Here is a 17,364-nt window from a genome sequence, read left to right on the forward strand (position 1 = left end):
AAGAATTACGCAAGCGGAATATTCTGCCGTGTGAATAGACCCTAAGACTAGATTCCCACTATGGAATTTCCGAGCAGGATTTCGCTCAAAGTCCAGTGCTGCAGTCTCCTATTGTTTTCATAGAATTCTGTCACGGAAATTCAAATTCCAGACTCCGCCAGCAGATCCACATGGATATGCATTGCCGTCATATATGTATGGTGACGGCGCATATCCGAGCAGTTGACGCTGCTTTGCCCACAAACCATAGTGTGAACCCAGCCTGAAGGTGTCTGCTGTTTCACTCTCTGCACTTTCCCCTTCTCCCATCTGGAAGTTATAGTTTTTAGCTACGTTGGGAGAGTACTGGTATTTAGAGCCCCAATGTCTATGCTTTTTTTAAAGAAATATAGATTACACGTACCCTTCAATATATGAAAAAGGAAAAGTGGTAAATCATGCCCTGTCAGATCTAGTTATAACTCTTTTGTGTCACAAAGCAGAGGTAATGTGCACATGTCTCAATACATGGAGAGATCACCTATTGATGTCACAAAACATTGCAGGGTAATGCACACAATGATGTCACGGTAAAAGGATAATGCACAGTGACTTTACAATACAGAGTAATGCACACAGATGTCTCAGTAAAAGATAAATGCACAAAGTTTCATCATAATGAATGCAGTATCGTAAAAATTCAGGGTTAAAGGGGTACTCCGGTGGAATATATTTATATTTTTTTTTTATCAACTGGTGCCATAAAGTTAAACAGATTTGTATATTATTTCTATTTAAAAAAAAATCTTAATCCTTCCAGTGCTTATTAGCTTCTGAATACTACAGAGGAAATTATTTTCTTCTTGGAACACAGTGCTCTCTGCTGACATCTCTGTCCATTTTAGGAACTGTCCAGAGCAGCATATGTCTGCTATGGGGATGTTCTTATAATGGACAGAGATGTCAGCAGATAGCACTGTGCTCATGATGTCAGCAGACAGCTCTGTGTTCCAAAAAGAAAAGAATTTCCTCTGTAGTATTCAGCAGCTAATAAGTACTGGAAGGATTAAGATTTTTTAATAGAAGTCATTTACAAATCTGTTTAACTTTCTGGCACCAGTTGATTGAAAAAAAAAAAAAAAAAAGTTTTCCACCGGAGTACCCCTTTAATGCACACCATGTCAAAGTAAAGGGATAATGCTTGAGGTGATGTTACAATACAGGACTAGGCACGCCATGATGATGTCACAGAAAAGGAATAATGCATAAAGTGATGTCACAATACAGGGCTTAGCATGCAGTGGTGATGTCACAGTACAGGGATAATGCACACAATAACATCACAGTAATTTGATAATGCAAAGAGTGATGTCAAAAATACAATAATAATGCACAAAGTGATGTCACAATACAGTACAAGGATAATGCATAGCACTACAAAAATAAAGCACACAAATGTCACCTGTACATCTTCACAGCACAGTAAGAGAACACAATGATAGTGGAGTAATAAGGCACAAAGTAATATTGGGGAAGAGTGATAATGCAAACAGCAGAATAAATACCAAGCAACTATAGGGGCTCCCCAGTAAGGTGTGAAATACTCACCTTTTTACTTTCTTTTCACCAATTTATATATAAGGAACTTCCTGCTTTTATTTTTTATGCTCGCAAGAATGCATGAGAAAGACTGCAGCACATTTTTCACACAGGTGGTATACCTGCCTAAGCCAGATTTTTGGCAGAAGAAGAACTGGTTCCCAGAAGGGACGGTGACCACCAGGTTACACTAAGGCTAGGATCAGACTACGGAAATTCCGATTGCTAAAATGTATAGTGTAGTGAATGGGTTTCTGTTCACAAATTCACACTTCGGAATTTGTGGAACGGAATTTGTGAACGGAAAATCTGCTTGGAAATTTCCGCCTCCACACGGAACACATTGCATTCTATTGGAGACTGCAGTGTCCGCGCGGTCCTAGCGCCGACTGATTCAGTCAGCACTGGCCGCACTCGGAATCTCCGGTCGGACATTTTCTGCCCGGAGATTCCGTAGTCTGAACCTAGCCTAAGACCAAAGCACAGAGATGGTCGCCTTCTGTAACATGGGCTGTTATACAGCATCTCAAGTTATGGGAAGTGTATATCCTTAAAAGAAAAGTACAAATGGGAAAAAATCTAAAGTAAATATGTACTTATTAATGTGTATGGTTTCCGATACACAATGCTCACAGGAAAATGTGTTTTTGCACATATATTATATTATGGGGGAGATTTATCAAAACCTGTGTAGAGGAAGCGTGGTGCAGTTGCCCATAACAACCAATCCACTTGCTTCTTTCATTTTTAAAGAAACTTGTAAAAAATGAAAGAAGCAGCCTGATTGGTTGCCAAGGGAAACTGAACCACTCTACACCCTACGGTTTTGATAAATCTCCCCCTATGTGTCCATATTTGTTGCTAAAGGGGTATTCCCATGTGCCTACTCATTATGACCTGTGAAGCTGCAATGTATATGTGGTGACGCCAAAGTTGTGGGGTGACCACGGGGCGTAAAGGGTGTAGGTGGATGAGGCAGATGGTATTAACCCCAGGGGCAAGGTGTTATTAACCCCTAATGTTCGTGGAGCCAGAGTGATTTTTGAGTATCGGGAACCACCCAAATGATATCTCCTCTATTCTAATGGCTAGGCAGTGAAATGAGAGTCCACGGTCAGGTAATGGTTTAACGGAGGCTTTACTGAGGTCAGATAGTTGTTATAGTCTCTACAGCTTGGCCAGAATCCCAGAGAGGTGGCCAGGAACACAGAAGGACCTTGCAGCTTGCTGGGACCAATTATACTTGTAATAGACTTTAGATAATTGACTTTAGGCTTGACTAGACTGTAGGCAGTGACAGCAGACATAGACTTGACTTACTGGAAGTGACTGTAGATTTGAGGCCTTCCAGGTAGCTGGACACTAGCACTGAGATCTCTGGTCTCTCTGTTTCTCAACAGCAAAAGAGGCAGATTGCAGCACTTCCCTTCCTTATAAAGGGGGGGCTGTACAAGAAGCCCATAGGTCAAGCTGCGGGCCATGTGCTAAGCTGGTGCCCTCTGGGTAACATGTGATAACATCATGTGAACATATCATGTGACATCCACAGGTCCTTAACACCTTATATACAAAATACATAACTACAACCTTGCGCCTAAACTCCCTCTAGTGGTAGCTGAAGGCAGCCAAAATTTTATAATTTGCCTATATATCTATGTATGGCATTCAAAACTTTATGTAAAAAAAAAAAAAAAAAAAAAAAAAAAAACAACTCTAACCACTATGGTTTTAAGGCCTACAAGAGGGAGATTTGGCTAAACTTCATGTGGATAGTAAAGAAGCTATCATTACGATTGAACGCCCTCTGCAAAATGTCTTGTGTAAGTTACAATCTTCCGTACTAAATAGACGGTAATATAAAGAGAAGTACTCAATCAAGTCACTAAACAGCCAGCAATACGCCATCTAACATCCGACTAAGACTGTAATTATACAATAATATTTAATAACAAAGAGTAAATCTTCTTACCATTACAGACTTGCAATCACGCAGGCCTTGTATCAATGGAAGGAGGTTTTTTGTAGTGAGACTTCCTACTAGACGGTGATTGTATGTGTGTCGGCAGCACAGGGCTCTGACAAGTAAAGACAGTAAGTATCTGTACAAGTCAGGGAAAGTTCAACGCCTTTACAGTGTCTTTAATATACACGCCTCTCACAAAAACCTGTCATTATGAAAAGAACGCCGGAGCAGAAACAAGGAAGCTCTGTGCCAACAGATACAAGTCACTGTGCAGGAAATATTGGAGATGTAGGTGTGGGCTGATATCTGGCGTTCCTTCCCAGTGAACCTGCGTGAGACTATATAACACAGTGACAATAGATAAAGAAAGACTGTGGACCTGGCAAGTGATATTTTTAAAGGGGTATTACACTGCTCAGCGTTTGGAACAAACTGTTCTGAACACTGGAGCCAGCGCGGGAGCTCGGTGACGTCAGAGCCCCGCCAACTCATGACGTCACACCCCACCCCCTCAATGAAAGTCTATGGGAGTGGGTGTGATGGCTGCCACGCCCCTTCCCATAGACTAGCATTGAGGGGGTGGGGCGTGATGTCATGAAGGGGCGGGGTTGTGACATCACAAGCTCCCAGCGCCGGCTCCAGCATTCGGAAAAGATTGTTCCAAACGCTGAGCAGCAGAGTACCCCTTTAAAGCTGGAGTACATGGCCATATTACAGATCTATGTTGTGAGGATCCCTAATACGATGCCCATACAATTTTATGAGGCCATACTGTATCCTTTTTTTTTGCTTCCGGGCACATGGAGGTATTTTGTTTCTGTACACATTTTTTAAAAAGAAAAATTTATGAAGGCAAATTTTTTGCTCATGATCTGTAGTTTTAATTGGTGCCATATTTGTTTAGATTTTTTTTTCTGGTACAGGTGACAAAAAAAAAATCAGCAATTCTGGACTTTCATATTTTTTTTATTACTTTTACACAATTCACTGTACAGTTTTAATAAGGTTATATTTTAATAATTTGCACATTTATTCAGGCGGTGATACCATACAGTTGGAGCACTGATCAGACGGCAGGAAACATGGTAAGAGACCTCTGTCTGTCATCTGATCGGGACCCCGCAATTTCGCCACAGTGGTCTGAATAGCTTCCAATCAACTTGTCGCAATTAATTTTGATTGTGGCTTCTAAAGGGTTAGTGCCAGACATCAGCCTGATCCCTGATGTCTGGCATTAGCCATGGGTCCCGGCTGCTCCGAGTATGAAGGGCACTCTGCTCCTATGGGGGCTTCATACACTGGGAGCGCCATGCGTCCTTAAGGAGTTAATTGCAATTTGTTAAATACAAAGCCAGGAATTCATTTAAAAGCAAGAGAAGTCTGAGTTTTTCCTATATACCTGTCCTCTATTTATGATCTGTTTCTGACGTTGTAATCAATAATTTCAATTAAAAACCTAAAGGTGTGAACACAGACTAAACAGCCTACCTCTTGCGGCCACTTAAAAGGGAACTTAAATGGACAAAAAAAAATGTTTTCAAATTAACTGTTGCCAGACAGTTAAACAAATTTGTAAATTATTTCTATTTAAAGATCTTAATCCTTCCAGTACTTATCAGCTGCTGTCTGCTCCAGAGGAAGTTGAGTTGTTCTTTTCTGTCTGACAACAGTGCTCTCTGCTGACACTTCTGTCCGTGTCAGGAACTGTCCAGAGCAGGAGAGGTTTTCTATGGGGATATACTTCTACTCTGGACAGTTCCTGACACGGACAGAGGTGTCAGCAGAGAGCACTGTGGTCATACTGGAAAGAACTACACAATTTTCTCTGTAATATACAGCAGCTGATAAGTACTGGAAAAATTACAGTTTTTAAATAGAAGTCATTTACAAATATGTTTAACTTTCTGGCACCAGTTGATTTGAAAACATTTGTTTTCCACTTGTTTACACAGGAGTACCCCTTTAAGTTTTCCCTGTTGGCTACAACTCTCATAGTCCCTCATACAAAATGACTGTTGTCTCGGATTTTTCCCAGCTTGCAATGCGGCCGAGACTTGACTCCATAGTCAGCTGATGACAGGGAGCCTGTCTGCTTCAATGGGTGGAGCGATCGCTTGGTGGGAGAGAGATCAATCTGCAACTAATGGAACAGCTGTAGGCATCCTGATTGAAAACCACAGGTCTTTTGAATGGATGTAGCTCATTTATGTTTCAATGGTTGGGTGGCTGATGTGTGGGAGGGAGGAAGATGGAAATGTGGGATTTGTAGTCAAAATAAGAAAAGTCAAACAGGAAATACCAGTTCACAAACAGCTAGCCACAGTGTTATGGTAATCTCACAGCATAGCCATTTAGCCCCAAGATAAGCGCAGATCCTTCCTAAGCATGTCCATTACTGTCTGCCAGGTACGTACTAAAATCACCTTATGGTGGATAACCCCTTTAACTTCTACTAAAAAAAACACCACGTTTGTGTCTGCACATTTGAAATGTGAATACATACATATATAAATAGAACAGATCCTTCTTTATGTCATAAATCCCTGACTGGAGAAACCTCATAAGAAAACGAATTTAGTTTAAAATAAAATAAAATTGCATATTTTCTGCTGGATTCTTTTCTCCATTTTGAGTTGATACAAGTGCAAGACTTGAAAGCTGTTTACAACAAAGGCGTGAGAATTCGGCTTGTGTAAGGCTGCAGGCCATGAGAAGCAGCCAGCTACAGAGGAATCTCTTATCTGTTAAGTAGTAGCATTCCTTAAGGCTCTTAAAGGCATGACTAATAAAAAAAGAAATGTGCACTTTGATATACAAAAACCAAGCTGTATGCACAATTACGGTCTTAACACGATCCTATATGTACACGAAAAATATGTGATTATGAAAAAAAAAATCTGTAGGACGATCCAAATCTAGTATGATGATCTGGGAAGCTTTCCTTCTGCTGAGTTGCCATATGATCAATTAAAGGGGTACTCCGAACATTGCTCTGTGCAGCTGCCACAGCTGGGTGTCTGCATGAGAGATTACGGGGGTCCCCAGCTATGAGACATCATATCCCCTAGGGCAGTGATCTTCAACCTGCGGACCTCCAGATGTTGCAAAACTACAACTCCCGGCATTAATTCCCATTAATAGCATGACAGTAGATAACCCTCTATAGCCGTCTATATCTTTTAAATGGGGCCCAACTATTAATGTGTAGTCAGTCAAAAAGTTTTGGTGAGCCCCAATTTTTCCCCCATTTTTCCACCATGGATTTTGAGGTGTGTTTAGGATCATTTTCCATTTGTAGAAGCCATCCTTTCTTTAACTTCAGCTTTTTCAGAGATGGCATCAAGTTAGCATCCAAAATTTGCTGAAATTTTATTGAATCCAATTTTCCTTCTACTCGTGAGATGTTCCCTGTACCACTGGCTGCAATACAACCCCAAAGCATGATTGATCCACCCCCATGCTTAACAGCTGGACAGAGGTTCTTTTCATTAAATTCTGTTCCCCTTCTTCTCCAAAAGTATCTTTGCTCATTCCGGCCAAAAAGTTCTATTTTAACCTCATCGATCCACAGAACTTGTTTCCAAAATGCATCAGGCTTGTCTATATGTTCATTTGCAAAGTTCAATCGCAGATTTTTGTGGTGAGGACGTAGAAGAGGTTTTCTTCTGATGACTCTTCCATGAAGACCATATTTGTACAAGTATCTCTTTATAGTGGAATAGTGTACCACAACTCCAGTGTCTGCCAGATCTTTCTGGAGGGATTGTGCAGTCAAATGTGGGTTTGGAATTGTTTTTCTCACAATCCTACAAGCTGTTCATTCTGATATTTTTCTTGGTCTTACCGATCTTGCTTTAACTTCCGCTGTTCCTGGTGACTGCCATTTCTTAATTACATTCCGAACAGAGGATATTGACATCTGAAAACGTTTTGCTATCTTCTTATAGCCTTCTCCAACTTTGTGAGCGTCAACTATTTTCAGTTTCAGATTTCTAGACAACTGCTTAGAAGAACCCATGGTGCTGATTGTTGGGGCAAGGTCAGATGAGTCTGGGCATTTAAAACCTTTGAGATTGACATCACCTGGACTTCCCAGATAATGATTGAGAATAATCCATGACACTGGCAGGTCTCAGCTTTGCAAAGGGGGCAGTACATACTAATAATTATTTTGAAAGTGTAAATGAAGGAAATAAAATCTAACTTTTGTTAACATATTATAAGAATGTCTAATCTGTAATTTGATGCCTTTTGGAGATTTTTCCATCTTTATGCACATTAATACAAATTTTTACCTGGGGTGCCCAAACTTTTGATCCCCACTGTATGATACTGTTGTCTCTGACCTTTTCCAGCAATCCATGTGGCCAGAGACAATATGTCATAAGTCACATGGTTTCCAGGGAGGGGGGGCTATGCTGCATAGGGTGGGTGCATAGCATTACTTCAGTAAATCTCTTCCATCCTGCTATACATCCACCCACCCACTGCAGCAAAGCCACACCCCCTAGAGGCCAATATTATCAGTGGGGGGACTCAGCACCCGGACTCCCAATAAATTAAATGCCAGACACATCCCTTTGACATGTTAAAACAGTGTTTTTTCCAGTGTTTTTAAGAAACTTGTAACACAGTGTTTTCCAAACAGTGTGTCGCCAACTGTTGCAAACCTACAACTCCCAGCATGCCCAGAAAAATTATAGTTACTGCACTCACTACATGAGCTTATTGCATACTGTTTTATTACTAAAGGGGTACTCCTGTGGAAAACTTTTTTATTTTTTTAAATCAACTAGAACCAGAAAGTGAAACAGATTTGTAAATTACTTCTATTAAAAAAATCTTAATCTTTCCAGTACTTATTAGCTGCTGAATACTACAGAGGAAATGTTTTTCTTTTTGGAACACAGAGCTCTCTGCTTACATCATGACCACAGTGCTCTCTGTTGACATCTCTGTCCATTTCAGGAACTGTCCAGAGCAGCATATGTTTCCTATGGGGATTTTCTCCTACTCTGGACAGTTCTTAAACTGGAGAGAGATGTCAGCACAGAGCACTGTGGTCATGATGTCAGCAGAAAGCTCTATGTTCCAAAAAGAAAACCATTTCCTCTGTAGTATTCAGCAGCTAATAAGTACTGGAAGGATTAAGATTTTTTTTTAATAGAAGTATTTTACAAATCTGAAGAAAGAAGGTAGATGCCAGCGATTAAGAAACTTCACCTTTATTGGAACCATGTAAAACCATCGACACGGAGAGACTTCAATATGACAAACATTTAAAATTCCAGGAGTCAGCGCCAAGCATGACGCGTTTCAGGTCATGTGACCTTTCATCAGATGCATGATCTGAAGTTTCTTAATCGCTGGCATCTACCTGCTTTCTTCATATCTTTGGAGGATTATATTGCCGTGCGGTGGCCGGGTGAGCTGACTACTTTTCTACTTTGCTAATTCACAAATCCGTTTAACTTTCTGGCAACAGTTGATTAAAAAAAAAAAAAGGGTTTCCACGGTAGTACCCCTTTAAGATCTATGTATAAATAGTATTATTATAGCTCTGTATAAGCTTTTTATTAGAAAAAATGCACTCTGAGTGCTGTAAAAATATATGAAATTAAGCAGCACAAAATCATGAAAGATTTTAGATAAAAAGAAAAAAAAATGAAGTTCAAGAGTAGACATGTATAGTCACAGAAAAGAAAGTTGGCTTATGCACTTGGCATCTCACCAGGAATGCCTGTACCACACAGCTTACAATCATTCATGGAGAAAATAGTCATGATTTTGATTGGCATGTCCTGTTCTTGTCAAAACAAATGTATCTTCCAGACAGCAGTGTATGACATGTAACAGGACACCCGGAGAGTTCCTGCACGCTTCACACCTGCATTTCTTACACAGACACACAGTAACCAGCTTCACTCATGGCACGGCACTTCGTGTAAGCCTTGGGTTGGATGGCACACCCACTGTTGACTGATGACTTTAGCAATAGTGGGGTAGCACATAGTAACTCTCCATGTTTGGAATAATAAATACAGTGGTCCCTCAAGTTACAATATTAATTCGTTCTGGGACGACCATTGTATGTTGAAACCATTGTATGTTGAGACCAGAACTCTATGGAAACCTGGTAATTGGTTCTGAAGCCCCCAAAATGTCATCCAAAAATAGGAAAAAGTGAGGATTAAAGATAAATAAGTAGATAACTAATATAGATAAAGCAAATCCTTACATATAAAAGAAAGAAAGAGCTGCTGGAAGCTGTAATTACAGTCTATGTCAGTGTTTCCCAACCAGGGTGCCTCCAGCTGTTGCAAAACTACAACTCCCAGCATGCCCGGACAGCCAACGGCTGTCAGGGCATGCTGGGAGTTGTAGTTTTGCAACAGCTGGGGCCACCCTGCCTGGGAAACACTGGTCTATGTAGAGGACAGGATCTTCTTCAGGGTCCTGTACAGTACACAGTGTCCTAAAATGTAATGGACTCACCCTCATCTGGTGTCCAAAGGAGCAGCTAACCCTGGTACAGGTAAAGGGTACAGAACATGTAATACCTCCCTGTGCTATAGGAGGCGCTACTAGACACTCTCAGTGCATACACTTCAGTAATACAGGGGTTTTACCAGTGAATGCCCATTCTGATTGGTCGGTTCTTCCGGCCATTGACAGGTATCACAGATCTGGACTGTCTGTACATTGTATGTTGAGTCTGGTTTCAACTTAGGATGGTCCAGAAAAGACCATTGTATGTTGAAACTATTGTATGTTGAGACCATTGTAAGTTGAGGGATCACTGTACTTCCCTGGGTATTCAAAAGGACAGCTGACGAGTCTCAAAATTATCTGCCCTCCAAGTCTAGCCAGTAACTTGTAGACCGTTTCATAAATGCTGCAGTAGAGCCCTGCATCTGGATTGGGATCCCGTGGGACCCAATAAAAAAATTATGGGTGGTAATGAGGTTGCTGCAGGCAGAAGCAAGCGATCACAGAACATACCACGGGTTCTGCAAAATCCTGTGGAGTCCCGAAAACCTCTGGAATGCCACAAGAGGGGCTGATGAAATGACGCAAGAGAGTGATGCGATGGTACAAGGTGGTGATAAAATGGCACAAGGTGGTGATAAAATGGCACAAGCAGGGAAATAAAATAGCACAAGCATAGAAATAAAGTGGTATGGGGGAAATGGAATAGCAGTAAATGGATAGGGTACTATCTCTAAAAGCTGTGACATAATGTTTGCTGGAAAGGGCGGGATTGAACACATACCATGCGTGAGCGGGCGGATGAGGAATTAAAGGGGTACTCCGGTGGAAAACTTTTTTTTTTTAATCAACTGGTGCCAGAAAGTTAAACAGAGTTGTAAATTACTTTTATTAAAAAAAATCTTAATCCTTCCAGTACTTATTAGCTGCTGAATACTGCAGAGGAAATTATTTTCTTTTTGGAACACAGAACTCTCTGCTGAATCATAAGCACAGTGCTTTCTGCTGACATCTCTCTCCATTTTAAGAACTGCGAAGAGTAGGAGAAAATCCCCATAGTAAACATATGCTGCTCTGGACAGTTCCTAAAATGGACAGAGATGTCAGCAGAGAGCACTGTGCTTGTGATATCAGAAGAGAGCTCTGTGTTCCAAAAAGAAAAAAAAATATTCTGTAGTATTCAGCAGCTAATAAGTACTGGAAGGATTAAAACATTTTTTATAGAAGTAATTTACAAATCTGTTTAAGTTTCTGGCACCAGATGATTTAAAAAAAAAAAAAAGTTTTCCACCGGAGTACCCCTTTAAGAAAATAGTCCGACACAGGGCTCTAGTGCAGAGCTGTGTTTCTCAACTTTTCTAAGACTAGTACCCTCTAATCTAAAATAAATTTTATTGCCCCAATAACTTTTTTCTTTTGCAATCTTAACCCAGTAAGGACACAATAATTTTTTATTTTGGCCTCCTCTCTTGCCTTCTTATAACCAGAACTCTTTCAATTCTCCACCTACAGATCCTTATGAGTGCCTGTTTTTTGCGCCACAAATTATGCAGTCAATAATCAATAAATAGTTTTGGGCGCCCCGATCACACACTTTTTTACAGAGTCGTTATATGCCGATCCGTTCCTGAGATTTGAGAGTTTATATTTTGTCTGACAATTTAGGGAATTAGTCAAATGGGCGTGAACTTAATTTTAATAATGGGTATAATCATCAAAAGTTGGAAGGGATTATACAGTCAGGGGTGTAAATGTTGTACATTGAGGAGAGTGTATGCCTAATTCACAACCCCCTGACTGTACATTGAGGAGAGTGTATGCCTAATACACAACCCCCTGACTGTATAATCCCCCCCATTACCTGATATTCACTCCCATTATTAAAATTTAATTCACGGCCATCTGACTGTTTTACCAGACAAACTATTAACCCATATATCTCAGAAATGTAAGGGCGTATAAAGAAACCGTAAAAAAAGTGTGTGATCAGGACAATGAGCTGCAGTATTTAATGACAGTATAATCTCATTTTGGGGGGTTGGCCACAGGCAATTTTTAGAGATATCACCACAAGATTAATGCTGCCACATACAATCAAATTAATGCCACTATTGAACCTTAGTAGTAATTAATGTTGTCCCCTCCTAATTAAGTGTTTGAGCACTAGGGTTCTGACTGCTGGACCAGAATGACTGGGATCTACTGCCTTTTTTTTTGCCATGCAAGCACATGGCTGTTTCTCCATTGGCTGCTCAGCAGCACTAATTAACTCCTACCTTGCAGGGCTGCCACATAGTGCTCAGCCCAGCAAAAGGTTACAGTAAATCAGCGGATTCGCTGGTTTACTGTGACAAAAGAGTTAAGTTGCACTGCGCTGCAGTGCAACTTAACTCTTTTGTCACAGAAAACCAGTGAATCTACCGGTTTACTGTAACATCTTGCTGGGATGAGAGGTATGCAAAAGTTTGACAAGCCAAACTTTCGGAAAACTCACTTAGCTCTACACATCGCTGATATATGTGACAAAGATAATGGGCCCTTTATTCCTTTTTATCAGGGTCTTTGCTCACCTTGCTACAAGAAATAATTGCCATAGCTATGTTAAATACTCAGTCTGTCTCTATGTTTATATGAGTATGGGATCACTTTAAACATTCTACTATTAACCAGAGACTCTACAAAGCTCATACCGAAGATCCATCAGTAATTGATGCCTCAAACATATGCACAAAGATATCACAGGACGTGTGACAAGTGTCACCGCAGCAGCACATCCACTTATACTCGACCCAAAATCAATATACTGAAGATAAGCAGAAATTATGGGTCTTGTTTGCTCCACCGACTGTAGATTAATCTAGGCATAAATATATTGCACAGCTGCTATTCTAAGCCTCATAAACCCCCAACCCATGCCACAACTGACAGCAAAGATTTCCCACCTCATCGCTAGGTTTAAGCCAAGTAGGTAAAGTGTAGAGATTACTAGAGTAAAAGAGCTATAGCTGGGGGCAATTGTACAAATACAAAATAAGCATCCTTAAAGGGGTATTCCTCCCCTAGACATCTTATCTAGATGTCTGATGGCAGGGGTCCCGCCGCTGGGGATCCCCACAATCTTGGCTATGGCACCACAGACATCCTGTGCACGGAGCGAACTTCGCTCCATGCTGAATGACCGGCGATGTGGGGCAGAGAATTGTTAATTCACGGTCCACCTGTGATGTTATGGCCATGCCCCCTCAATGCAAGCCTATGGGAGGGGGCGTGACAGCAGTCACACCCCCTCCCATAGACTTGCATTGAGGGGACTTGGTTGTGACATCACGAGCGGGGGCTGCCGTGACATCACAAGCCTCCGGCGCTGCACCCAACGCTCTAAACAAATGCCGGGTGCAGCAGGGAGATTGCATGGGTCCCCAGCGGTGAGATTCCCACAATAAAACATCTTATCCCCTATCCTTTGGATAGGAGATAAGATGTCTAGGGGCAGAGTACCCCTTTAAAGAGTACCTGTCACCAAACAAAACTTTTAATATATTGTTCCTTATGTAATTATAAGATACTTTGCTCTTTACATGCTGTTAAAAATCTCTACCTTTATATGATTTGAATGTGATTGAAAAAATGGCCACAAGGTGGCTCTGTTCTGTTCCCTGAACAAATCAAACATTAAGCTTGGTCTCCTCCCGGCCTGGAGGGTGACCAAACTCAGTAAGTGCGTGCGGGTCATGGCGAGACACAGCTCTCGCAAGCTTCAGTGACGTCACGCCTGCTGGGGAAAGCCCTCTTTCTCCTGCTGGGAGCTCACACAAAGTGAGCAAGGGGAAAGGTATGATAAAGATCTTTTTAAAGCTCGGAAATTTTTTTAAGGGAAGGAGGGGTGTTAGGAGTGGTTAGGGAATATAATCTGAGTTAGTTTAGAAAATAAGATTTGATGACAGGTACTCTTTAAAGATTACTAAATAAAAATAAAAATACTCCCAACATTCCATAGTTTAAAAAATATTGAGTAAATGATGTATTTTGTAAATGATTTACTTATCAGATATATATTGCTAAAGGGAACCTGTCAGCTGTAATTGCTGCAAAGAGCTACACCGTTTAATGGCTGTTGTGGTATAAAAGTAAACTAACTTTCTGGAGCTGATGGTGGTTCCCAAAGTTCTAAAAACACTTTTTTTTATTTCTCAGCCGAGTGTCAAGAAGGTAGAGCCAAGCTGCTCAAGTGCCATCACCTTGGCACATCACCTCGTTCAGCCTCACATCCCAGCACCTCCTAGGTGATGAATAAAGTGCAGTATGTCAAACAAAAAAAAATGGACTAGGAGGTAAGGGGAACAATGAGGCGTACCAGGTAGTAGCACTTGAGTATCTTTGCTTCGACACTTCAGGAAAGGTTAATTTTGCATTCATACCCTAACAGCTAGATCCCCTTTAACTACGCAAGCTTTTTATTCTTCATTCAGCTAGAATATTAAATTTAGGCTGTGTGATTTTTTTTGTTTAATTTAATGGTGCAAATACATTTTTTTTCTTTATCAAATGTTTGAAAATGTCAGAATGTATTTTTAGATTCTTTTTTTTTGCATTTGCCCCATTTTTTGGCTTTTTTAACAAAAAAAATTCAGGCAAGTTTTGCTATTTATTTACAGCAATTTTTTGACTTGGGTCACGCTGCCAAATATTGCTGTGCTGCATCTGAACTGTGCTACAGCACAGATAAGGTAAGTAAAGGGGTTGCTTTGTGATTGTGACCACTTAGGGTCTGCAGTGCATCCCTACTCACTTACATTAGGTGCAAACCAGCACAATTCAGGAAGAAAGATACATCAATCGTTGGCCAAGTGACTTGTGTCATGGCCAAAGCCACCATATAGCCTTAGCTGAACAGTCCCCTCCATCTACTGTGTGCCATTTTGTGTCTTATGTGGCAGAGGGGTTTTTGGACTTATCAAGCATCATGGTCAATAAGTAGCTACACACCAGTATGCTGCTATATTTTTTTAGGGGTAGAAGCCTTTGAGAAATGTTTAAAGGGGTATTCCGGGCAAAAACATTTTATCCCCTATCCAAAGGATAGAGGATAAGATGTCTGATTGCAGGGGCCTGCTGCTGAGACCTCCCGTGATCTCGCTGCAGCACCCACATTGTATGCAAGTGCTGAATTTCCAGTTTCCGAAACCTCTGGGCTTCCGTGACTGGGGACATGACGGCCGTCATGCCCCCTCCAATAGACATGAATGGAGGGGGCGTGGTGTGACTTCACATCCCCAGTCCCAGAAACCTGAGGTTTCCGAAACTGGAGATTCAGCACCCGCATAGAATGCGGGTGCTGCAGGGAGATCATGGGGGGTCTCAGCAGCAGGCTCCCCGCGATCAGACATCTTATCCCCTATCCTTTGGATAGGGGATAAAATGTTTTTGCCTGGAATACCCCTTTAACTTGTAAGGGGGTCCAGTTCATGATGAGCTTGGACCATCGAATACTGAAATACACACACACACTATTGCAGTCATCAAGACACTTAATACCCTTCATTTCCCCTTCACGTTCTCCTGTCTGGGATGTGTGTATGAATCTCTCACTGAACATTATGTTGTGCCTCATCACTCTTTATGGCCGCCTTCTTAATTGCCTGTAAAAGGACTGACACATAACGCTCTCATCAGACACCATTTATATTTCTGGAGACGTGCTCAACAAGAATCACTTCTGTCCAGTAAAGTCATAAATACAAAGTGGAGCAAAAGCAAAACACCATAAATCCAGGGTTAAGATTTGTAGTATAAAAGTACAGATCCCATATAGACAGCTGTTAGGATGATATCTGGACACATTGACATTGTTTTTTTATTTTAAAATATATAAACAGTACAAAGTTCCAAAAGTTCCCATATATGATACAGCAGTAAAAACATATTAATAACATAATGAAGCAACTCTTTTACACTATTTTGTGTATACAGCCCTTTTCAGACCTATGCATCTCCATGGTGACAGACTACAAACAAACTTAAGTGCAGTCTGACCCTTTTTATCTGATTGTCACTGAACAAACACAATTGGCTAACAGGCAATTGCGTAAACTGGATCCTATCATAACCTAACTACACGCCCCCTGACGAAGCCCATACGCGAAACGCGCGTTGGGGTACAGGTAGTGATCTCCCCTATTGGTGTATGGCAGGTATTTGATACTTTATGCTGTCTTTCATGCTCTCTTTTTTTCCACTATGTAATGCTGCTGACTGACCTCTGAGCAGGGCTAGGTGCAATACAATTAGTCATTTGCACTTTACTTATAGCCCTATCGAGGACATATACCAGCCTTATACATTTACTATATGTATGTTTCATTATTTATTTTCATTATTTATGGGCATGTTGCAATTTGATATCTGTGTACTGTATCCCTGCCGTCCTTATTGTTTACCATTGTGGATTCAGTATCACTACCTTTTTTCTGTAGCTTTCATCTGTATAGTACCCTGTATTTTATGTATGATTTTATAATGCACTTGAATAAAGTTTACTCACTATTTTTGTATTCAATCAGTATACTGGTATCCCTTTTTATCTGATCCCTAATTTAGTAGATGAGCCGGCAGATTTAAAAAAATAAATAAAATCACATCTGAGTTCAAGATCAGACTACACACGAGTTTATATGAATTCTGCAACCATGGAGTCACGCTGATGCCTGCTAAGGGAATGCTTTACAATATTGTTTAGAAATGTCACACAGTACTATCCTCACCTCCTGCAATATGTCAGGGTATCATTATGTTAAGATTTGATATAGTTGGTCCACTGGTGATCAGAAATGAAAAACTATTAAACCCCACCAAGTTTATACAGTCTGGAGCTCCATGTTACTCAGCTCCTTTTGAGGCCTATTTTCCTAGTAGGTCACATGGATGTAATTCCTTTGCTTCAGGAACTCAAGTCTAGGATGAACACCATTATCAGACCAAAGAGGGGTGTATATTTGAAATGTAAATGTATTAAAAAGTGTGAGACGATTTGGGGGTGGTGGTTAGATACACCACATCTATCCAGTGCTATACTCGAAGGCTGGGTTCCCACTTCCAAATTTCTGTCTGGAGATTCCGGGTGCTGCCAGCACGACTGAATCAGTCGGCACTAGGACTGCACGGACATTGCCGCCCCTATAGACAGCAGTGCCTTCGGAGTTGATTCCACCTGAAGAATAAAAAAGTTCATTCTTTGGGTGGCTGAATTTCACTGCACTGTGCAGCAGAAGCCCCATTGCCTGCAATTCTGTTGCATTGGAATTTCCAACCAAAAATGCCTAAGCACAATTCATTCC

General features: G+C 40.9%; 1 protein-coding gene across 6 annotated transcripts in view; it reads right to left on the reverse strand.

The window, feature by feature from the left end:
• Positions 1-17,364, reverse strand: part of MAGI1 (membrane associated guanylate kinase, WW and PDZ domain containing 1) — a 550,433-nt gene that overhangs the window by 322,818 nt on the left and 210,251 nt on the right. The gene's annotated exons all lie outside the window — the stretch shown is intronic.

This window comes from Hyla sarda, chromosome 6 (assembly GCF_029499605.1).
Source record: "Hyla sarda isolate aHylSar1 chromosome 6, aHylSar1.hap1, whole genome shotgun sequence".
In the NCBI taxonomy this organism is placed as follows: domain Eukaryota; kingdom Metazoa; phylum Chordata; class Amphibia; order Anura; family Hylidae; genus Hyla; species Hyla sarda.